This window comes from Phyllobates terribilis, unplaced genomic scaffold, assembly GCF_046119375.1.
Source record: "Phyllobates terribilis strain yellow unplaced genomic scaffold, ASM4611937v1 Scaffold_169__1_contigs__length_4117513, whole genome shotgun sequence".
Lineage (NCBI taxonomy): Eukaryota > Metazoa > Chordata > Amphibia > Anura > Dendrobatidae > Phyllobates > Phyllobates terribilis.
The window spans coordinates 2,127,224-2,148,705 of record NW_027362929.1 but is presented as its reverse complement, the minus strand read 5'-3'; the positions used below and the strand labels follow the sequence as shown (position 1 = coordinate 2,148,705).

At 45.6% G+C, this 21,482-nt stretch overlaps 14 non-coding genes across 14 annotated transcripts; all 14 read left to right on the top strand.

Moving 5' to 3' along the window:
• The first annotated feature begins 742 nt into the window (after nucleotides 1-742).
• Nucleotides 743-933, top strand: LOC141209959 (U2 spliceosomal RNA). The gene has a single exon (XR_012280143.1). It is a non-coding gene; the product is annotated as a U2 spliceosomal RNA (small nuclear RNA).
• A 1,121-nt stretch (nucleotides 934-2,054) lies between these two features.
• Nucleotides 2,055-2,245, top strand: LOC141208860 (U2 spliceosomal RNA). Its single transcript, XR_012279072.1, has one exon. It is a non-coding gene; the product is annotated as a U2 spliceosomal RNA (small nuclear RNA).
• Nucleotides 2,246-3,365: 1,120 nt separating this feature from the next.
• LOC141208859 (U2 spliceosomal RNA) lies at nucleotides 3,366-3,556 on the top strand. The gene has a single exon (XR_012279071.1). It is a non-coding gene; the product is annotated as a U2 spliceosomal RNA (small nuclear RNA).
• A 1,117-nt stretch (nucleotides 3,557-4,673) lies between these two features.
• On the top strand, nucleotides 4,674-4,864 carry LOC141208857 (U2 spliceosomal RNA). Its single transcript, XR_012279069.1, has one exon. It is a non-coding gene; the product is annotated as a U2 spliceosomal RNA (small nuclear RNA).
• A 1,121-nt stretch (nucleotides 4,865-5,985) lies between these two features.
• LOC141208856 (U2 spliceosomal RNA) lies at nucleotides 5,986-6,176 on the top strand. Its single transcript, XR_012279068.1, has one exon. It is a non-coding gene; the product is annotated as a U2 spliceosomal RNA (small nuclear RNA).
• A 1,122-nt stretch (nucleotides 6,177-7,298) lies between these two features.
• LOC141208855 (U2 spliceosomal RNA) lies at nucleotides 7,299-7,489 on the top strand. Its single transcript, XR_012279067.1, has one exon. It is a non-coding gene; the product is annotated as a U2 spliceosomal RNA (small nuclear RNA).
• Nucleotides 7,490-8,614: 1,125 nt separating this feature from the next.
• On the top strand, nucleotides 8,615-8,805 carry LOC141208854 (U2 spliceosomal RNA). Its single transcript, XR_012279066.1, has one exon. It is a non-coding gene; the product is annotated as a U2 spliceosomal RNA (small nuclear RNA).
• A 1,119-nt stretch (nucleotides 8,806-9,924) lies between these two features.
• LOC141208853 (U2 spliceosomal RNA) lies at nucleotides 9,925-10,115 on the top strand. Its single transcript, XR_012279065.1, has one exon. It is a non-coding gene; the product is annotated as a U2 spliceosomal RNA (small nuclear RNA).
• Nucleotides 10,116-11,236: 1,121 nt separating this feature from the next.
• Nucleotides 11,237-11,427, top strand: LOC141210481 (U2 spliceosomal RNA). The gene has a single exon (XR_012280648.1). It is a non-coding gene; the product is annotated as a U2 spliceosomal RNA (small nuclear RNA).
• Nucleotides 11,428-12,549: 1,122 nt separating this feature from the next.
• LOC141208852 (U2 spliceosomal RNA) lies at nucleotides 12,550-12,740 on the top strand. The gene has a single exon (XR_012279064.1). It is a non-coding gene; the product is annotated as a U2 spliceosomal RNA (small nuclear RNA).
• Nucleotides 12,741-13,864: 1,124 nt separating this feature from the next.
• On the top strand, nucleotides 13,865-14,055 carry LOC141208851 (U2 spliceosomal RNA). The gene has a single exon (XR_012279063.1). It is a non-coding gene; the product is annotated as a U2 spliceosomal RNA (small nuclear RNA).
• A 1,120-nt stretch (nucleotides 14,056-15,175) lies between these two features.
• Nucleotides 15,176-15,366, top strand: LOC141210027 (U2 spliceosomal RNA). Its single transcript, XR_012280208.1, has one exon. It is a non-coding gene; the product is annotated as a U2 spliceosomal RNA (small nuclear RNA).
• A 1,124-nt stretch (nucleotides 15,367-16,490) lies between these two features.
• LOC141208850 (U2 spliceosomal RNA) lies at nucleotides 16,491-16,681 on the top strand. Its single transcript, XR_012279062.1, has one exon. It is a non-coding gene; the product is annotated as a U2 spliceosomal RNA (small nuclear RNA).
• A 3,914-nt stretch (nucleotides 16,682-20,595) lies between these two features.
• LOC141208849 (U2 spliceosomal RNA) lies at nucleotides 20,596-20,786 on the top strand. The gene has a single exon (XR_012279061.1). It is a non-coding gene; the product is annotated as a U2 spliceosomal RNA (small nuclear RNA).
• Nucleotides 20,787-21,482: the final 696 nt, after the last annotated feature.

Here is a 21,482-nt window from a genome sequence, read left to right as displayed (position 1 = left end):
GCCCTTGTTATCAACAGCAGCCTTTTAAACTCACCTGAGCTAACAGGTATGTGAGCTGGTTACTCTGCTGCGCTTAAAATTTCTTTTTTGGTTTGCTACAATGCCTTTTCTGAAACGTTGTCTCCCTCTGCTGGAACACTGACTTCTTTCATTTAATGCCTGCAGACTATAAAAGAGAAACCAACCCAAAAAGTTTGGTTGATTAGTCTGTGGCATTCTTTTAAACTGTTGCTTATGGCGGTCTCTGTGAGCTTCTCAGTGACATTCAGCCATCCAGGTATCCCGCCTGCAGTAGACGGAATGTGGCAATGGAACGCTGGCTGCGCGTGTCATAATAGGCTCTGAGCCTTTATATACCTGCGCACAGCAGCAGCCACCTTCAGTCTGCTGCTGGACAGCCAGCAGCAGCAGCAGCAGGAGAGGTAATTAATCAGCAACCCTCCTGCTAAGGGTAGACAGCTGCTCGTTCCACCCCCCCCCCCGCCTTAATTGGTTCTCCTCCCTTCCAACGGTGTTGAGGCGGGTGGGAACAGCCGGGGGTTGAGGGTACTGTGCTAAAAGAGGTGGAGTTATGCAGATCTAAAACGCGTGGATTGCAGCAGCAGCAAGCCGAAAAGTGCAGGCATGTGAGGGATCTAGAGGTTGACAGCATGTCTTCTTAACGGGAGTCCAGGTGGCCATCTCCACAAATGGACTTTTCAGAATCCTTGGGTGGCACCGTAGTCGGAAACCAATTCTGGTTATCGCTTCTCGGCCTTTTGGCTAAGATCAAGTGTAGTATCTGTTCTTATCAGTTTAATATCTGATACGTCCCCTATCTGGGGACCATATATTAAATGGATTTTTAGAACAGGGAGATGGAAAAAGAGCTTGCTCTGTCCACTCCACGCATTGACCTGGTATTGCAGTATCTCCAGGACCGGTGCAGCCCTTCTTTAATGCAGTTTCTAAAATCAGAAAGAATTGAATTCAATGCTTTTTGTTCATTTTGCTTGTTTGTCGGATTTTGGGATGGACTCTTTGGCTTTGCTTTTCTTCTCCTCATTGGATTTTTCATGTTAAAAGTTGCAGAAGCCAGATGACAAGCTCATTTTGGTTCAACTTCAGCAACTGTGCATTGCATTGCCATTTAATGTAATGTAATGCAATGCTATCTATCTAGCTCTCCCTCTATACTTCCTTTTGGATAAACAGACATATTAGGCAAGCATTTTGGAGCTTTCACCTAAATAACTACAGGTGGTGAGATAAGCTGCACAATATAATTGACCTTTCAGTATATTGTTGCACACACACCATCTATTTAGCAAATGCCCTTGTTATCAACAGCAGCCTTTTAAACTCACCTGAGCTAACAGGTATGTGAGCTGGTTACTCTGCTGCGCTTAAAATTTCTTTTTTGGTTTGCTACAATGCCTTTTCTGAAACGTTGTCTCCCTCTGCTGGAACACTGACTTCTTTCATTTAATGCCTGCAGACTATAAAAGAGAAACCAACCCAAAAAGTTTGGTTGATTAGTCTGTGGCATTCTTTTAAACTGTTGCTTATGGCGGTCTCTGTGAGCTTCTCAGTGACATTCAGCCATCCAGGTATCCCGCCTGCAGTAGACGGAATGTGGCAATGGAACGCTGGCTGCGCGTGTCATAATAGGCTCTGAGCCTTTATATACCTGCGCACAGCAGCAGCCACCTTCAGTCTGCTGCTGGACAGCCAGCAGCAGCAGCAGCAGGAGAGGTAATTAATCAGCAACCCTCCTGCTAAGGGTAGACAGCTGCTCGTTCCACCCCCCCCCCCGCCTTAATTGGTTCTACTCCCTTCCAACGGTGTTGAGGCGGGTGGGAACAGCCGGGGGTTGAGGGTACTGTGCTAAAAGAGGTGGAGTTATGCAGATCTAAAACGCGTGGATTGCAGCAGCAGCAAGCCGAAAAGTGCAGGCATGTGAGGGATCTAGAGGTTGACAGCATGTCTTCTTAACGGGAGTCCAGGTGGCCATCTCCACAAATGGACTTTTCAGAATCCTTGGGTGGCACCGTAGTCGGAAACCAATTCTGGTTATCGCTTCTCGGCCTTTTGGCTAAGATCAAGTGTAGTATCTGTTCTTATCAGTTTAATATCTGATACGTCCCCTATCTGGGGACCATATATTAAATGGATTTTTAGAACAGGGAGATGGAAAAAGAGCTTGCTCTGTCCACTCCACGCATTGACCTGGTATTGCAGTATCTCCAGGACCGGTGCACCCCTTCTTTAATGCAGTTTCTAAAATCAGAAAGAATTGAATTCAATGCTTTTTGTTCATTTTGCTTGTTTGTCGGATTTTGGGATGGACTCTTTGGCTTTGCTTTTCTTCTCCTCATTGGATTTTTCATGTTAAAAGTTGCAGAAGCCAGATGACAAGCTCATTTTGGTTCAACTTCAGCAACTGTGCATTGCATTGCCATGTAATGTAATGTAATGCAATGCTATCTATCTAGCTCTCCCTCTATACTTCCTTTTGGATAAACAGACATATTAGGCAAGCATTTTGGAGCTTTCACCTAAATAACTACAGGTGGTGAGATAAGCTGCACAATATAATTGACCTTTCAGTATATTGTTGCACACACACCATCTATTTAGCAAATGCCCTTGTTATCAACAGCAGCCTTTTAAACTCACCTGAGCTAACAGGTATGTGAGCTGGTTACTCTGCTGCGCTTAAAATTTCTTTTTTGGTTTGCTACAATGCCTTTTCTGAAACGTTGTCTCCCTCTGCTGGAACACTGACTTCTTTCATTTAATGCCTGCAGACTATAAAAGAGAAACCAACCCAAAAAGTTTGGTTGATTAGTCTGTGGCATTCTTTTAAACTGTTGCTTATGGCGGTCTCTGTGAGCTTCTCAGTGACATTCAGCCATCCAGGTATCCCGCCTGCAGTAGACGGAATGTGGCAATGGAACGCTGGCTGCGCGTGTCATAATAGGCTCTGAGCCTTTATATACCTGCGCACAGCAGCAGCCACCTTCAGTCTGCTGCTGGACAGCCAGCAGCAGCAGCAGCAGGAGAGGTAATTAATCAGCAACCCTCCTGCTAAGGGTAGACAGCTGCTCGTTCCACCCCCCCCCCGCCTTAATTGGTTCTCCTACCTTCCAACGGTGTTGAGGCGGGTGGGAACAGCCGGGGGTTGAGGGTACTGTGCTAAAAGAGGTGGAGTTATGCAGATCTAAAACGCGTGGATTGCAGCAGCAGCAAGCCGAAAAGTGCAGGCATGTGAGGGATCTAGAGGTTGACAGCATGTCTTCTTAACGGGAGTCCAGGTGGCCATCTCCACAAATGGACTTTTCAGAATCCTTGGGTGGCACCGTAGTCGGAAACCAATTCTGGTTATCGCTTCTCGGCCTTTTGGCTAAGATCAAGTGTAGTATCTGTTCTTATCAGTTTAATATCTGATACGTCCCCTATCTGGGGACCATATATTAAATGGATTTTTAGAACAGGGAGATGGAAAAAGAGCTTGCTCTGTCCACTCCACGCATTGACCTGGTATTGCAGTATCTCCAGGACCGGTGCACCCCTTCTTTAATGCAGTTTCTAAAATCAGAAAGAATTGAATTCAATGCTTTTTGTTCATTTTGCTTGTTTGTCGGATTTTGGGATGGACTCTTTGGCTTTGCTTTTCTTCTCCTCATTGGATTTTTCATGTTAAAAGTTGCAGAAGCCAGATGACAAGCTCATTTTGGTTCAACTTCAGCAACTGTGCATTGCATTGCCATGTAATGTAATGCAATGCTATCTATCTAGCTCTCCCTCTATACTTCCTTTTGGATAAACAGACATATTAGGCAAGCATTTTGGAGCTTTCACCTAAATAACTACAGGTGGTGAGATAAGCTGCACAATATAATTGACCTTTCAGTATATTGTTGCACACACACCATCTATTTAGCAAATGCCCTTGTTATCAACAGCAGCCTTTTAAACTCACCTGAGCTAACAGGTATGTGAGCTGGTTACTCTGCTGCGCTTAAAATTTCTTTTTTGGTTTGCTACAATGCCTTTTCTGAAACGTTGTCTCCCTCTGCTGGAACACTGACTTCTTTCATTTAATGCCTGCAGACTATAAAAGAGAAACCAACCCAAAAAGTTTGGTTGATTAGTCTGTGGCATTCTTTTAAACTGTTGCTTATGGCGGTCTCTGTGAGCTTCTCAGTGACATTCAGCCATCCAGGTATCCCGCCTGCAGTAGACGGAATGTGGCAATGGAACGCTGGCTGCGCGTGTCATAATAGGCTCTGAGCCTTTATATACCTGCGCACAGCAGCAGCCACCTTCAGTCTGCTGCTGGACAGCCAGCAGCAGCAGCAGCAGGAGAGGTAATTAATCAGCAACCCTCCTGCTAAGGGTAGACAGCTGCTCGTTCCACCCCCCCCCCCCGCCTTAATTGGTTCTCCTCCCTTCCAACGGTGTTGAGGCGGGTGGGAACAGCCGGGGGTTGAGGGTACTGTGCTAAAAGAGGTGGAGTTATGCAGATCTAAAACGCGTGGATTGCAGCAGCAGCAAGCCGAAAAGTGCAGGCATGTGAGGGATCTAGAGGTTGACAGCATGTCTTCTTAACGGGAGTCCAGGTGGCCATCTCCACAAATGGACTTTTCAGAATCCTTGGGTGGCACCGTAGTCGGAAACCAATTCTGGTTATCGCTTCTCGGCCTTTTGGCTAAGATCAAGTGTAGTATCTGTTCTTATCAGTTTAATATCTGATACGTCCCCTATCTGGGGACCATATATTAAATGGATTTTTAGAACAGGGAGATGGAAAAAGAGCTTGCTCTGTCCACTCCACGCATTGACCTGGTATTGCAGTATCTCCAGGACCGGTGCACCCCTTCTTTAATGCAGTTTCTAAAATCAGAAAGAATTGAATTCAATGCTTTTTGTTCATTTTGCTTGTTTGTCGGATTTTGGGATGGACTCTTTGGCTTTGCTTTTCTTCTCCTCATTGGATTTTTCATGCTAAAAGTTGCAGAAGCCAGATGACAAGCTCATTTTGGTTCAACTTCAGCAACTGTGCATTGCATTGCCATGTAATGTAATGTAATGCAATGCTATCTATCTAGCTCTCCCTCTATACTTCCTTTTGGATAAACAGACATATTAGGCAAGCATTTTGGAGCTTTCACCTAAATAACTACAGGTGGTGAGATAAGCTGCACAATATAATTGACCTTTCAGTATATTGTTGCACACACACCATCTATTTAGCAAATGCCCTTGTTATCAACAGCAGCCTTTTAAACTCACCTGAGCTAACAGGTATGTGAGCTGGTTACTCTGCTGCGCTTAAAATTTCTTTTTTGGTTTGCTACAATGCCTTTTCTGAAACGTTGTCTCCCTCTGCTGGAACACTGACTTCTTTCATTTAATGCCTGCAGACTATAAAAGAGAAACCAACCCAAAAAGTTTGGTTGATTAGTCTGTGGCATTCTTTTAAACTGTTGCTTATGGCGGTCTCTGTGAGCTTCTCAGTGACATTCAGCCATCCAGATATCCCGCCTGCAGTAGACGGAATGTGGCAATGGAACGCTGGCTGCGCGTGTCATAATAGGCTCTGAGCCTTTATATACCTGCGCACAGCAGCAGCCACCTTCAGTCTGCTGCTGGACAGCCAGCAGCAGCAGCAGCAGGAGAGGTAATTAATCAGCAACCCTCCTGCTAAGGGTAGACAGCTGCTCGTTCCACCCCCCCCCCCGCCTTAATTGGTTCTCCTCCCTTCCAACGGTGTTGAGGCGGGTGGGAACAGCCGGGGGTTGAGGGTACTGTGCTAAAAGAGGTGGAGTTATGCAGATCTAAAACGCGTGGATTGCAGCAGCAGCAAGCCGAAAAGTGCAGGCATGTGAGGGATCTAGAGGTTGACAGCATGTCTTCTTAACGGGAGTCCAGGTGGCCATCTCCACAAATGGACTTTTCAGAATCCTTGGGTGGCACCGTAGTCGGAAACCAATTCTGGTTATCGCTTCTCGGCCTTTTGGCTAAGATCAAGTGTAGTATCTGTTCTTATCAGTTTAATATCTGATACGTCCCCTATCTGGGGACCATATATTAAATGGATTTTTAGAACAGGGAGATGGAAAAAGAGCTTGCTCTGTCCACTCCACGCATTGACCTGGTATTGCAGTATCTCCAGGACCGGTGCACCCCTTCTTTAATGCAGTTTCTAAAATCAGAAAGAATTGAATTCAATGCTTTTTGTTCATTTTGCTTGTTTGTCGGATTTTGGGATGGACTCTTTGGCTTTGCTTTTCTTCTCCTCATTGGATTTTTCATGTTAAAAGTTGCAGAAGCCAGATGACAAGCTCATTTTGGTTCAACTTCAGCAACTGTGCATTGCATTGCCATGTAATGTAATGTAATGCAATGCTATCTATCTAGCTCTCCCTCTATACTTCCTTTTGGATAAACAGACATATTAGGCAAGCATTTTGGAGCTTTCACCTAAATAACTACAGGTGGTGAGATAAGCTGCACAATATAATTGACCTTTCAGTATATTGTTGCACACACACCATCTATTTAGCAAATGCCCTTGTTATCAACAGCAGCCTTTTAAACTCACCTGAGCTAACAGGTATGTGAGCTGGTTACTCTGCTGCGCTTAAAATTTCTTTTTTGGTTTGCTACAATGCCTTTTCTGAAACGTTGTCTCCCTCTGCTGGAACACTGACTTCTTTCATTTAATGCCTGCAGACTATAAAAGAGAAACCAACCCAAAAAGTTTGGTTGATTAGTCTGTGGCATTCTTTTAAACTGTTGCTTATGGCGGTCTCTGTGAGCTTCTCAGTGACATTCAGCCATCCAGGTATCCCGCCTGCAGTAGACGGAATGTGGCAATGGAACGCTGGCTGCGCGTGTCATAATAGGCTCTGAGCCTTTATATACCTGCGCACAGCAGCAGCCACCTTCAGTCTGCTGCTGGACAGCCAGCAGCAGCAGCAGCAGGAGAGGTAATTAATCAGCAACCCTCCTGCTAAGGGTAGACAGCTGCTCGTTCCACCCCCCCCCCCCGCCTTAATTGGTTCTCCTCCCTTCCAACGGTGTTGAGGCGGGTGGGAACAGCCGGGGGTTGAGGGTACTGTGCTAAAAGAGGTGGAGTTATGCAGATCTAAAACGCGTGGATTGCAGCAGCAGCAAGCCGAAAAGTGCAGGCATGTGAGGGATCTTGAGGTTGACAGCATGTCTTCTTAACGGGAGTCCAGGTGGCCATCTCCACAAATGGACTTTTCAGAATCCTTGGGTGGCACCGTAGTCGGAAACCAATTCTGGTTATCGCTTCTCGGCCTTTTGGCTAAGATCAAGTGTAGTATCTGTTCTTATCAGTTTAATATCTGATACGTCCCCTATCTGGGGACCATATATTAAATGGATTTTTAGAACAGGGAGATGGAAAAAGAGCTTGCTCTGTCCACTCCACGCATTGACCTGGTATTGCAGTATCTCCAGGACCGGTGCACCCCTTCTTTAATGCAGTTTCTAAAATCAGAAAGAATTGAATTCAATGCTTTTTGTTCATTTTGCTTGTTTGTCGGATTTTGGGATGGACTCTTTGGCTTTGCTTTTCTTCTCCTCATTGGATTTTTCATGTTAAAAGTTGCAGAAGCCAGATGACAAGCTCATTTTGGTTCAACTTCAGCAACTGTGCATTGCATTGCCATGTAATGTAATGTAATGCAATGCTATCTATCTAGCTCTCCCTCTATACTTCCTTTTGGATAAACAGACATATTAGGCAAGCATTTTGGAGCTTTCACCTAAATAACTACAGGTGGTGAGATAAGCTGCACAATATAATTGACCTTTCAGTATATTGTTGCACACACACCATCTATTTAGCAAATGCCCTTGTTATCAACAGCAGCCTTTTAAACTCACCTGAGCTAACAGGTATGTGAGCTGGTTACTCTGCTGCGCTTAAAATTTCTTTTTTGGTTTGCTACAATGCCTTTTCTGAAACGTTGTCTCCCTCTGCTGGAACACTGACTTCTTTCATTTAATGCCTGCAGACTATAAAAGAGAAACCAACCCAAAAAGTTTGGTTGATTAGTCTGTGGCATTCTTTTAAACTGTTGCTTATGGCGGTCTCTGTGAGCTTCTCAGTGACATTCAGCCATCCAGGTATCCCGCCTGCAGTAGACGGAATGTGGCAATGGAACGCTGGCTGCGCGTGTCATAATAGGCTCTGAGCCTTTATATACCTGCGCACAGCAGCAGCCACCTTCAGTCTGCTGCTGGACAGCCAGCAGCAGCAGCAGCAGGAGAGGTAATTAATCAGCAACCCTCCTGCTAAGGGTAGACAGCTGCTCGTTCCAACCCCCCCCCCCCCCGCCTTAATTGGTTCTCCTCCCTTCCAACGGTGTTGAGGCGGGTGGGAACAGCCGGGGGTTGAGGGTACTGTGCTAAAAGAGGTGGAGTTATGCAGATCTAAAACGCGTGGATTGCAGCAGCAGCAAGCCGAAAAGTGCAGGCATGTGAGGGATCTAGAGGTTGACAGCATGTCTTCTTAACGGGAGTCCAGGTGGCCATCTCCACAAATGGACTTTTCAGAATCCTTGGGTGGCACCGTAGTCGGAAACCAATTCTGGTTATCGCTTCTCGGCCTTTTGGCTAAGATCAAGTGTAGTATCTGTTCTTATCAGTTTAATATCTGATACGTCCCCTATCTGGGGACCATATATTAAATGGATTTTTAGAACAGGGAGATGGAAAAAGAGCTTGCTCTGTCCACTCCACGCATTGACCTGGTATTGCAGTATCTCCAGGACCGGTGCACCCCTTCTTTAATGCAGTTTCTAAAATCAGAAAGAATTGAATTCAATGCTTTTTGTTCATTTTGCTTGTTTGTCGGATTTTGGGATGGACTCTTTGGCTTTGCTTTTCTTCTCCTCATTGGATTTTTCATGTTAAAAGTTGCAGAAGCCAGATGACAAGCTCATTTTGGTTCAACTTCAGCAACTGTGCATTGCATTGCCATGTAATGTAATGTAATGCAATGCTATCTATCTAGCTCTCCCTCTATACTTCCTTTTGGATAAACAGACATATTAGGCAAGCATTTTGGAGCTTTCACCTAAATAACTACAGGTGGTGAGATAAGCTGCACAATATAATTGACCTTTCAGTATATTGTTGCACACACACCATCTATTTAGCAAATGCCCTTGTTATCAACAGCAGCCTTTTAAACTCACCTGAGCTAACAGGTATGTGAGCTGGTTACTCTGCTGCGCTTAAAATTTCTTTTTTGGTTTGCTACAATGCCTTTTCTGAAACGTTGTCTCCCTCTGCTGGAACACTGACTTCTTTCATTTAATGCCTGCAGACTATAAAAGAGAAACCAACCCAAAAAGTTTGGTTGATTGGTCTGTGGCATTCTTTTAAACTGTTGCTTATGGCGGTCTCTGTGAGCTTCTCAGTGACATTCAGCCATCCAGGTATCCCGCCTGCAGTAGACGGAATGTGGCAATGGAACGCTGGCTGCGCGTGTCATAATAGGCTCTGAGCCTTTATATACCTGCACACAGCAGCAGCCACCTTCAGTCTGCTGCTGGACAGCCAGCAGCAGCAGCAGGAGAGGTAATTAATCAGCAACCCTCCTGCTAAGGGTAGACAGCTGCTCGTTCCACCCCCCCCCCCCGCCTTAATTGGTTCTCCTCCCTTCCAACGGTGTTGAGGCGGGTGGGAACAGCCGGGGGTTGAGGGTACTGTGCTAAAAGAGGTGGAGTTATGCAGATCTAAAACGCGTGGATTGCAGCAGCAGCAAGCCGAAAAGTGCAGGCATGTGAGGGATCTAGAGGTTGACAGCATGTCTTCTTAACGGGAGTCCAGGTGGCCATCTCCACAAATGGACTTTTCAGAATCCTTGGGTGGCACCGTAGTCGGAAACCAATTCTGGTTATCGCTTCTCGGCCTTTTGGCTAAGATCAAGTGTAGTATCTGTTCTTATCAGTTTAATATCTGATACGTCCCCTATCTGGGGACCATATATTAAATGGATTTTTAGAACAGGGAGATGGAAAAAGAGCTTGCTCTGTCCACTCCACGCATTGACCTGGTATTGCAGTATCTCCAGGACCGGTGCACCCCTTCTTTAATGCAGTTTCTAAAATCAGAAAGAATTGAATTCAATGCTTTTTGTTCATTTTGCTTGTTTGTCGGATTTTGGGATGGACTCTTTGGCTTTGCTTTTCTTCTCCTCATTGGATTTTTCATGTTAAAAGTTGCAGAAGCCAGATGACAAGCTCATTTTGGTTCAACTTCAGCAACTGTGCATTGCATTGCCATGTAATGTAATGTAATGCAATGCTATCTATCTAGCTCTCCCTCTATACTTCCTTTTGGATAAACAGACATATTAGGCAAGCATTTTGGAGCTTTCACCTAAATAACTACAGGTGGTGAGATAAGCTGCACAATATAATTGACCTTTCAGTATATTGTTGCACACACACCATCTATTTAGCAAATGCCCTTGTTATCAACAGCAGCCTTTTAAACTCACCTGAGCTAACAGGTATGTGAGCTGGTTACTCTGCTGCGCTTAAAATTTCTTTTTTGGTTTGCTACAATGCCTTTTCTGAAACGTTGTCTCCCTCTGCTGGAACACTGACTTCTTTCATTTAATGCCTGCAGACTATAAAAGAGAAACCAACCCAAAAAGTTTGGTTGATTAGTCTGTGGCATTCTTTTAAACTGTTGCTTATGGCGGTCTCTGTGAGCTTCTCAGTGACATTCAGCCATCCAGGTATCCCGCCTGCAGTAGACGGAATGTGGCAATGGAACGCTGGCTGCGCGTGTCATAATAGGCTCTGAGCCTTTATATACCTGCGCACAGCAGCAGCCACCTTCAGTCTGCTGCTGGACAGCCAGCAGCAGCAGCAGCAGGAGAGGTAATTAATCAGCAACCCTCCTGCTAAGGGTAGACAGCTGCTCGTTCCACCCCCCCCCCCGCCTTAATTGGTTCTCCTCCCTTCCAACGGTGTTGAGGCGGGTGGGAACAGTCGGGGGTTGAGGGTACTGTGCTAAAAGAGGTGGAGTTATGCAGATCTAAAACGCGTGGATTGCAGCAGCAGCAAGCCGAAAAGTGCAGGCATGTGAGGGATCTAGAGGTTGACAGCATGTCTTCTTAACGGGAGTCCAGGTGGCCATCTCCACAAATGGACTTTTCAGAATCCTTGGGTGGCACCGTAGTCGGAAACCAATTCTGGTTATCGATTATCGGCCTTTTGGCTAAGATCAAGTGTAGTATCTGTTCTTATCAGTTTAATATCTGATACGTCCCCTATCTGGGGACCATATATTAAATGGATTTTTAGAACAGGGAGATGGAAAAAGAGCTTGCTCTGTCCACTCCACGCATTGACCTGGTATTGCAGTATCTCCAGGACCGGTGCACCCCTTCTTTAATGCAGTTTCTAAAATCAGAAAGAATTGAATTCAATGCTTTTTGTTCATTTTGCTTGTTTGTCGGATTTTGGGATGGACTCTTTGGCTTTGCTTTTCTTCTCCTCATTGGATTTTTCATGTTAAAAGTTGCAGAAGCCAGATGACAAGCTCATTTTGGTTCAACTTCAGCAACTGTGCATTGCATTGCCATGTAATGTAATGTAATGCAATGCTATCTATCTAGCTCTCCCTCTATACTTCCTTTTGGATAAACAGACATATTAGGCAAGCATTTTGGAGCTTTCACCTAAATAACTACAGGTGGTGAGATAAGCTGCACAATATAATTGACCTTTCAGTATATTGTTGCACACACACCATCTATTTAGCAAATGCCCTTGTTATCAACAGCAGCCTTTTAAACTCACCTGAGCTAACAGGTATGTGAGCTGGTTACTCTGCTGCGCTTAAAATTTCTTTTTTGGTTTGCTACAATGCCTTTTCTGAAACGTTGTCTCCCTCTGCTGGAACACTGACTTCTTTCATTTAATGCCTGCAGACTATAAAAGAGAAACCAACCCAAAAAGTTTGGTTGATTAGTCTGTGGCATTCTTTTAAACTGTTGCTTATGGCGGTCTCTGTGAGCTTCTCAGTGACATTCAGCCATCCAGGTATCCCGCCTGCAGTAGACGGAATGTGGCAATGGAACGCTGGCTGCGCGTGTCATAATAGGCTCTGAGCCTTTATATACCTGCGCACAGCAGCAGCCACCTTCAGTCTGCTGCTGGACAGCCAGCAGCAGCAGCAGCAGGAGAGGTAATTAATCAGCAACCCTCCTGCTAAGGGTAGACAGCTGCTCGTTCCACCCCCCCCCCCCGCCTTAATTGGTTCTCCTCCCTTCCAACGGTGTTGAGGCGGGTGGGAACAGCCGGGGGTTGAGGGTACTGTGCTAAAAGAGGTGGAGTTATGCAGATCTAAAACGCGTGGATTGCAGCAGCAGCAAGCCGAAAAGAGCAGGCATGTGAGGGATCTAGAGGTTGACAGCATGTCTTCTTAACGGGAGTCCAGGTGGCCATCTCCACAAATGGACATTTCAGAATCCTTGGGTGGCACCGTAGTCGGAAACCAATTCTGGTTATCGCTTCTCGGCCTTTTGGCTAAGATCAAGTGTAGTATCTGTTCTTATCAGTTTAATATCTGATACGTCCCCTATCTGGGGACCATATATTAAATGGATTTTTAGAACAGGGAGATGGAAAAAGAGCTTGCTCTGTCCACTCCACGCATTGACCTGGTATTGCAGTATCTCCAGGACCGGTGCACCCCTTCTTTAATGCAGTTTCTAAAATCAGAAAGAATTGAATTCAATGCTTTTTGTTCATTTTGCTTGTTTGTCGGATTTTGGGATGGACTCTTTGGCTTTGCTTTTCTTCTCCTCATTGGATTTTTCATGTTAAAAGTTGCAGAAGCCAGATGACAAGCTCATTTTGGTTCAACTTCAGCAACTGTGCATTGCATTGCCATGTAATGTAATGTAATGCAATGCTATCTATCTAGCTCTCCCTCTATACTTCCTTTTGGATAAACAGACATATTAGGCAAGCATTTTGGAGCTTTCACCTAAATAACTACAGGTGGTGAGATAAGCTGCACAATATAATTGACCTTTCAGTATATTGTTGCACACACACCATCTATTTAGCAAATGCCCTTGTTATCAACAGCAGCCTTTTAAACTCACCTGAGCTAACAGGTATGTGAGCTGGTTACTCTGCTGCGCTTAAAATTTCTTTTTTGGTTTGCTACAATGCCTTTTCTGAAACGTTGTCTCCCTCTGCTGGAACACTGACTTCTTTCATTTAATGCCTGCAGACTATAAAAGAGAAACCAACCCAAAAAGTTTGGTTGATTAGTCTGTGGCATTCTTTTAAACTGTTGCTTATGGCGGTCTCTGTGAGCTTCTCAGTGACATTCAGCCATCCAGGTATCCCGCCTGCAGTAGACGGAATGTGGCAATGGAACGCTGGCTGCGCGTGTCATAATAGGCTCTGAGCCTTTATATACCTGCGCACAGCAGCAGCCACCTTCAGTCTGCTGCTGGACAGCCAGCAGCAGCAGCAGCAGCAGGAGAGGTAATTAATCAGCAACCCTCCTGCTAAGGGTAGACAGCTGCTCGTTCCACCCCCCCCCCCGCCTTAATTGGTTCTCCTCCCTTCCAACGGTGTTGAGGCGGGTGGGAACAGCCGGGGGTTGAGGGTACTGTGCTAAAAGAGGTGGAGTTATGCAGATCTAAAACGCGTGGATTGCAGCAGCAGCAAGCCGAAAAGTGCAGGCATGTGAGGGATCTAGAGGTTGACAGCATGTCTTCTTAACGGGAGTCCAGGTGGCCATCTCCACAAATGGACATTTCAGAATCCTTGGGTGGCACCGTAGTCGGAAACCAATTCTGGTTATCGCTTCTCGGCCTTTTGGCTAAGATCAAGTGTAGTATCTGTTCTTATCAGTTTAATATCTGATACGTCCCCTATCTGGGGACCATATATTAAATGGATTTTTAGAACAGGGAGATGGAAAAAGAGCTTGCTCTGTCCACTCCACGCATTGACCTGGTATTGCAGTATCTCCAGGACCGGTGCACCCCTTCTTTAATGCAGTTTCTAAAATCAGAAAGAATTGAATTCAATGCTTTTTGTTCATTTTGCTTGTTTGTCGGATTTTGGGATGGACTCTTTGGCTTTGCTTTTCTTCTCCTCATTGGATTTTTCATGTTAAAAGTTGCAGAAGCCAGATGACAAGCTCATTTTGGTTCAACTTCAGCAACTGTGCATTGCATTGCCATGTAATGTAATGTAATGCAATGCTATCTATCTAGCTCTCCCTCTATACTTCCTTTTGGATAAACAGACATATTAGGCAAGCATTTTGGAGCTTTCACCTAAATAACTACAGGTGGTGAGATAAGCTGCACAATATAATTGACCTTTCAGTATATTGTTGCACACACACCATCTATTTAGCAAATGCCCTTGTTATCAACAGCAGCCTTTTAAACTCACCTGAGCTAACAGGTATGTGAGCTGGTTACTCTGCTGCGCTTAAAATTTCTTTTTTGGTTTGCTACAATGCCTTTTCTGAAACGTTGTCTCCCTCTGCTGGAACACTGACTTCTTTCATTTAATGCCTGCAGACTATAAAAGAGAAACCAACCCAAAAAGTTTGGTTGATTAGTCTGTGGCATTCTTTTAAACTGTTGCTTATGGCGGTCTCTGTGAGCTTCTCAGTGACATTCAGCCATCCAGGTATCCCGCCTGCAGTAGACGGAATGTGGCAATGGAACGCTGGCTGCGCGTGTCATAATAGGCTCTGAGCCTTTATATACCTGCGCACAGCAGCAGCCACCTTCAGTCTGCTGCTGGACAGCCAGCAGCAGCAGCAGCAGGAGAGGTAATTAATCAGCAACCCTCCTGCTAAGGGTAGACAGCTGCTCGTTCCACCCCCCCCCCGCCTTAATTGGTTCTCCTCCCTTCCAACGGTGTTGAGGCGGGTGGGAACAGCCGGGGGTTGAGGGTACTGTGCTAAAAGAGGTGGAGTTATGCAGATCTAAAATGCGTGGATTGCAGCAGCAGCAAGCCGAAAAGTGCAGGCATGTGAGGGATCTAGAGGTTGACAGCATGTCTTCTTAACGGGAGTCCAGGTGGCTATCTCCACAAATGGACTATTCAGAATCCTTGGGTGGCACCGTAGTCGGAAACCAATTCTGGTTATCGCTTCTCGGCCTTTTGGCTAAGATCAAGTGTAGTATCTGTTCTTATCAGTTTAATATCTGATACGTCCCTTATCTGGGGACCATATATTAAATGGATTTTTAGAACAGGGAGATGGAAAAAGAGCTTGCTCTGTCCACTCCACGCATTGACCTGGTATTGCAGTATCTCCAGGACCGGTGCACCCCTTCTTTAATGCAGTTTCTAAAATCAGAAAGAATTGAATTCAATGCTTTTTGTTCATTTTGCTTGTTTGTCGGATTTTGGGATGGACTCTTTGGCTTTGCTTTTCTTCTCCTCATTGGATTTTTCATGTTAAAAGTTGCAGAAGCCAGATGACAAGCTCATTTTGGTTCAACTTCAGCAACTGTGCATTGCATTGCCATGTAATGTAATGTAATGCAATGCTATCTATCTAGCTCTCCCTCTATACTTCCTTTTGGATAAACAGACATATTAGGCAAGCATTTTGGAGCTTTCACCTAAATAACTACAGGTGGTGAGATAAGCTGCACAATATAATTGACCTTTCAGTATATTGTTGCACACACACCATCTATTTAGCAAATGCCCTTGTTATCAACAGCAGCCTTTTAAACTCACCTGAGCTAACAGGTATGTGAGCTGGTCACTCTGCTGCGCTTAAAATTTCTTTTTTGGTTTGCTACAATGCCTTTTCTGAAACGTTGTCTCCCTCTGCTGGAACACTGACTTCTTTCATTTAATGCCTGCAGACTATAAAAGGGAAACCAACCCAAAAAGTTTGGTTGATTAGTCTGTGGCATTCTTTTAAACTGTTGCTTATGGCGGTCTCTGTGAGCTTCTCAGTGACATTCAGCCATCCAGGTATCCCGCCTGCAGTAGACGGAATGTGGCAATGGAACGCTGGCTGCGCGTGTCATAATAGGCTCTGAGCCTTTATATACCTGCGCACAGCAGCAGCCACCTTCAGTCTGCTGCTGGACAGCCAGCAGCAGCAGCAGCAGGAGAGGTAATTAATCAGCAACCCTCCTGCTAAGGGTAGACAGCTGCTCGTTCCACCCCCCCCCCCCCCGCCTTAATTGGTTCTCCTCCCTTCCAACGGTGTTGAGGCGGGTGGGAACAGCCGGGGGTTGAGGGTACTGTGCTAAAAGAGGTGGAGTTATGCAGATCTAAAACGCGTGGATTGCAGCAGCAGCAAGCCGAAAAGTGCAGGCATGTGAGGGATCTAGAGGTTGACAGCATGTCTTCTTAACGGGAGTCCAGGTGGCCATCTCCACAAATGGACATTTCAGAATCCTTGGGTGGCACCGTAGTCGGAAACCAATTCTGGTTATCGCTTCTCGGCCTTTTGGCTAAGATCAAGTGTAGTATCTGTTCTTATCAGTTTAATATCTGATACGTCCCCTATCTGGGGACCATATATTAAATGGATTTTTAGAACAGGGAGATGGAAAAAGAGCTTGCTCTGTCCACTCCACGCATTGACCTGGTATTGCAGTATCTCCAGGACCGGTGCACCCCTTCTTTAATGCAGTTTCTAAAATCAGAAAGAATTGAATTCAATGCTTTTTGTTCATTTTGCTTGTTTGTCGGATTTTGGGATGGACTCTTTGGTAGTGTTGAGCCACCCCCGTAGTGTTCGGGTTCGGTTCGGTTCGTCGAACACCGGGATGTTCGAGGAACTGTTCGTCGAACTGTTCGTCGAACACCTTAGAACACCGTCGAACACCGTTAAAACCAATGGCAGGCAAACAAAAACACATAGAAACACATAGAAAACACCTGCAAAGGTGTCCAAAAGCTGACAAACTGCTCAGAAGACACTCTCTTTAAAAAAGCCGGCCGGCAAATTCAGCAGCTGGGGGCTGGAATCCGCAGCGCAGGGAGGCCCAAGCTTTCTGGGCCACCCCCGCTGCAAATTGCAGTCCGCAGCCACCCCGGAAAATGGCGCGTTCATAGAAGCGCCATCTTCTGGCGCTGTACCCAACTCATCCAGGGCCCTGATGCGGTGGCTCACTGGGTAATAAAGGGGTTAGGGCCAGCTTGGCATTATCAGCTGGCCCTAAGCCCGAAATTCATGGGGTCACGCCAATATTAGACATGACCACCATGAATTTCTAGTAAAGTATTTAAAAAAAACACAACACCCAGAAAAAAGTCCTTTAATTGAAATAAACACACAATTCTTTATTGTTCTAAATTAAACCATACTTACCATCACGCCCATTCCAGCTGAAGCCAACGATCTCCTGAAATAAAAGAAAAATAATAAAGCAACATCATCCTTACCTTTCCATGGTTCCCATGACAGCTTCAGCTCTGCTACATCGAGATGACAGGCTGGACCGCAGCAGAACGCTGCCATCCAGCCTGTCATCTCGCAGACACTGAGAAGCGCAGGCTTGCTTGCGCTCCACAGTGTCTCTCTGTGAGGGCATCCAGATGAGCCGAGTTAATGTCCAATGAACTCGGCTCACCTCATGCATGTCACTGACAGCGTGGGAAAATTCTCCTGCACTCAGCGCTTCAGCGTGGGAGAATTCTCACACTGAAGCGCTGAGTGCAGGAGAATTCTCCCACGCTGTCAGTGACGTGCAGGAGGTGAGCTGAGTTCATTGGACATGAGCTCACCTTATGCACGTCACTGACAGCGTGGGAAAATTCTCCTGCACTCAGCGCTTCAGCGGGAGAATTCTCACGCTGAAGCGCTGAGTGCAGGAGAATTCTCCCACGCTGTCAGTGACGTGCAGGAGGTGAGCTGAGTTCATTGGACATGAGCTCACCTTATGCACGTCACTGACAGCGTGGGAGAATTCTCCTGCACTCACCGCTTCAGCGTGAGAATTTTCCCACGCTGTCAGTGACGTGCATGAGGTGAGCCGAGTTCATTGGACATGAACTCGGCTCATCTGGATGTCGTCACAGAGAGACGCTGAGCAGCGCAAGCATGCCTGCGCTTCTCAGTGTCTGCGGGATGACAGGCTGGATGGCAGCGTTCTGCTGCGGTCCAGCCTGTCATCTCGATGTAGCAGAGCTGAAGCTGTCGTGGGAACCATGGAAAGGTAAGGATGAGGTTGCTTTATTATTTTTCTTTTGTTGCAGGAGATCGTTGGCTTCAGCTGGAATGGGCGTGACGGTAAGTATGGTTTAATTTAGAACAATAAAGGATTGTGTCTTTATTTCAATTAAAGGACTTTATTCTGGGTGTTTGTGTTTTTTTTAACTTTGACTATGGGGTTAGTAATGGGGGTGTCTTATAGACGCCTCTCCATTACTAACCTGGGCTTGATGTCAGCTGGCATTATAAGCTGACATCAACCCCAACCCTATTACCCCCTGCCACCGCACCAGGGCAGCGTGGAAGAGCGAGGCTAAGTGCCAGAATTGGCGCATCCTATGAATGCGCCATTTCTGGGGCGGCTGACGGCTGGTGTTTCTAGCCTGGGAGGGGGCCAATATTCATGGCTCCCTTCCTGGGCTATTAATATCAGCCCCCAGCTGTCTGCCTAGCCTTTGCTAGCTATTAAATTAGGGGGGACCCCACGTCATTTTTTTTGGGGGGTCCCCCATTTTAATAGCTAGTAAAGGCTATGTATTCAGCTGGGGGCTGATATTAGTAGCCTGGGAAGCTCCGTGGGTATTACCCCCTTCCCAGGCTTCAAACATCTGCCCCAGCCGTCTGCTTAACCTCCGCTAGAGCCTAAAATTAAGGGGAACCCCACGCCAATTTTTTTAATAATAAATCCTTTATTTTAATACTAAATGACAAGTACAGTAACCAACACTATCACTGTACTTCATATATATATGACTGACATGTTTCTATCTATCTAATCTATGTGTGAAGCTCTATTCTGTCTGTTATAAATTGTCGGGTACCGCTGCTGAATTGCCGGCCGGCTTTTTTAAAGAGACGGTGCATGAAAACACTAATATTTTTTTTGATAAATCCTTTACACTAAATGACAAGTACAGTAAGCAACACTGTCACTGTACTTCATATATATGTGACTGACATGTTTCTATCTATCTAATCTATGTGTGATACTCTATTCTTTCGGTTCTAAATTGTCGGGTACCGGTGTATGCCGCTGCTGAATTGCCGGCTTTTCATGTTTCACTGTTGGCACTGTTCCCATCGATTTGGGCAATCACTGTAATGCCACAACCACCATGGCTGTGGCATTACAGTGAGTGGCAGACAATCCCTGCATGATTGGTGCTCTAAATAGCGCCAGACATGCAGGACACGCTTTTGGTGCACGAACAGTTATCGAACATAACCTCGAACAGCCGAATTTTTTGCAAATCGTTCGGGTTCGTCGAACAACTCGAACACTGCCCAAAACAGCTCGAATTTGAGATTGGCGAACAGTTCTAGTCGAACACCGCTCATCTCTACTCTTTGGCTTTGCTTTTCTTCTCCTCATTGGATTTTTCATGTTAAAAGTTGCAGAAGCCAGATGACAAGCTCATTTTGGTTCAACTTCAGCAACTGTGCATTGCATTGCCATGTAATGTAATGTAATGCAATGCTATCTATCTAGCTCTCCCTCTATACTTCCTTTTGGATAAACAGACATATTAGGCAAGCATTTTGGAGCTTTCACCTAAATAACTACAGGTGGTGAGATAAGCTGCACAATATAATTGACCTTTCAGTATATTGTTGCACACACACCATCTATTTAGCAAATGCCCTTGTTATCAACAGCAGCCTTTTAAACTCACCTGAGCTAACAGGTATGTGAGCTGGTTACTCTGCTGCGCTTAAAATTTCTTTTTTGGTTTGCTACAATGCCTTTTCTGAAACGTTGTCTCCCTCTGCTGGAACACTGACTTCTTTCATTTAATGCCTGCAGACTATAAAAGAGAAACCAACCCAAAAAGTTTGGTTGATTAGTCTGTGGCATTCTTTTAAACTGTTGCTTATGGCGGTCTCTGTGAGCTTCTCAGTGACATTCAGCCATCCAGGTATCCCGCCTGCAGTAGACGGAATGTGGCAATGGAACGCTGGCTGCGCGTGTCATAATAGGCTCTGAGCCTTTATATACCTGCGCACAGCAGCAGCCACCTTCAGTCTGCTGCTGGACAGCCAGCAGCAGCAGCAGCAGGAGAGGTAATTAATCAGCAACCCTCCTGCTAAGGGTAGACAGCTGCTCGTTCCACCCCCCCCCGCCTTAATTGGTTCTCCTCCCTTCCAACGGTGTTGAGGCGGGTGGGAACAGCCGGGGGTTGAGGGTACTGTGCTAAAAGAGGTGGAGTTATGCAGATCTAAAACGCGTGGATTGCAGCAGCAGCAAGCCGAAAAGTGCAGGCATGTGAGGGATCTAGAGGTTGACAGCATGTCTTCTTAACGGGAGTCCAGGTGGCCATCTCCACAAATGGACTTTTCAGAATCCTTGGGTGGCACCGTAGTCGGAAACCAATTCTGGTTATCGCTTCTCGGCCTTTTGGCTAAGATCAAGTGTAGTATCTGTTCTTATCAGTTTAATATCTGATACGTCCCCTATCTGGGGACCATATATTAAATGGATTTTTAGAACAGGGAGATGGAAAAAGAGCTTGCTCTGTCCACTCCACGCATTGACCTGGTATTGCAGTATCTCCAGGACCGGTGCACCCCTTCTTTAATGCAGTTTCTAAAATCAGAAAGAATTGAATTCAATGCTTTTTGTTCATTTTGCTTGTTTGTCGGATTTTGGGATGGACTCTTTGGCTTTGCTTTTCTTCTCCTCATTGGATTTTTCATGTTAAAAGTTGCAGAAGCCAGATGACAAGCTCATTTTGGTTCAACTTCAGCAACTGTGCATTGCATTGCCATGTAATGTAATGTAATGCAATGCTATCTATCTAGCTCTCCCTCTATACTTCCTTTTGGATAAACAGACATATTAGGCAAGCATTTTGGAGCTTTCACCTAAATAACTACAGGTGGTGAGATAAGCTGCACAATATAATTGACCTTTCAGTATATTGTTGCACACACACCATCTATTTAGCAAATGCCCTTGTTATCAACAGCAGCCTTTTAAACTCACCTGAGCTAACAGGTATGTGAGCTGGTTACTCTGCTGCGCTTAAAATTTCTTTTTTGGTTTGCTACAATGCCTTTTCTGAAACGTTGTCTCCCTCTGCTGGAACACTGACTTCTTTCATTTAATGCCTGCAGACTATAAAAGAGAAACCAACCCAAAAAGTTTGGTTGATTAGTCTGTGGCATTCTTTTAAACTGTTGCTTATGGCGGTCTCTGTGAGCTTCTCAGTGACATTCAGCCATCCAGGTATCCCGCCTGCAGTAGACGGAATGTGGCAATGGAACGC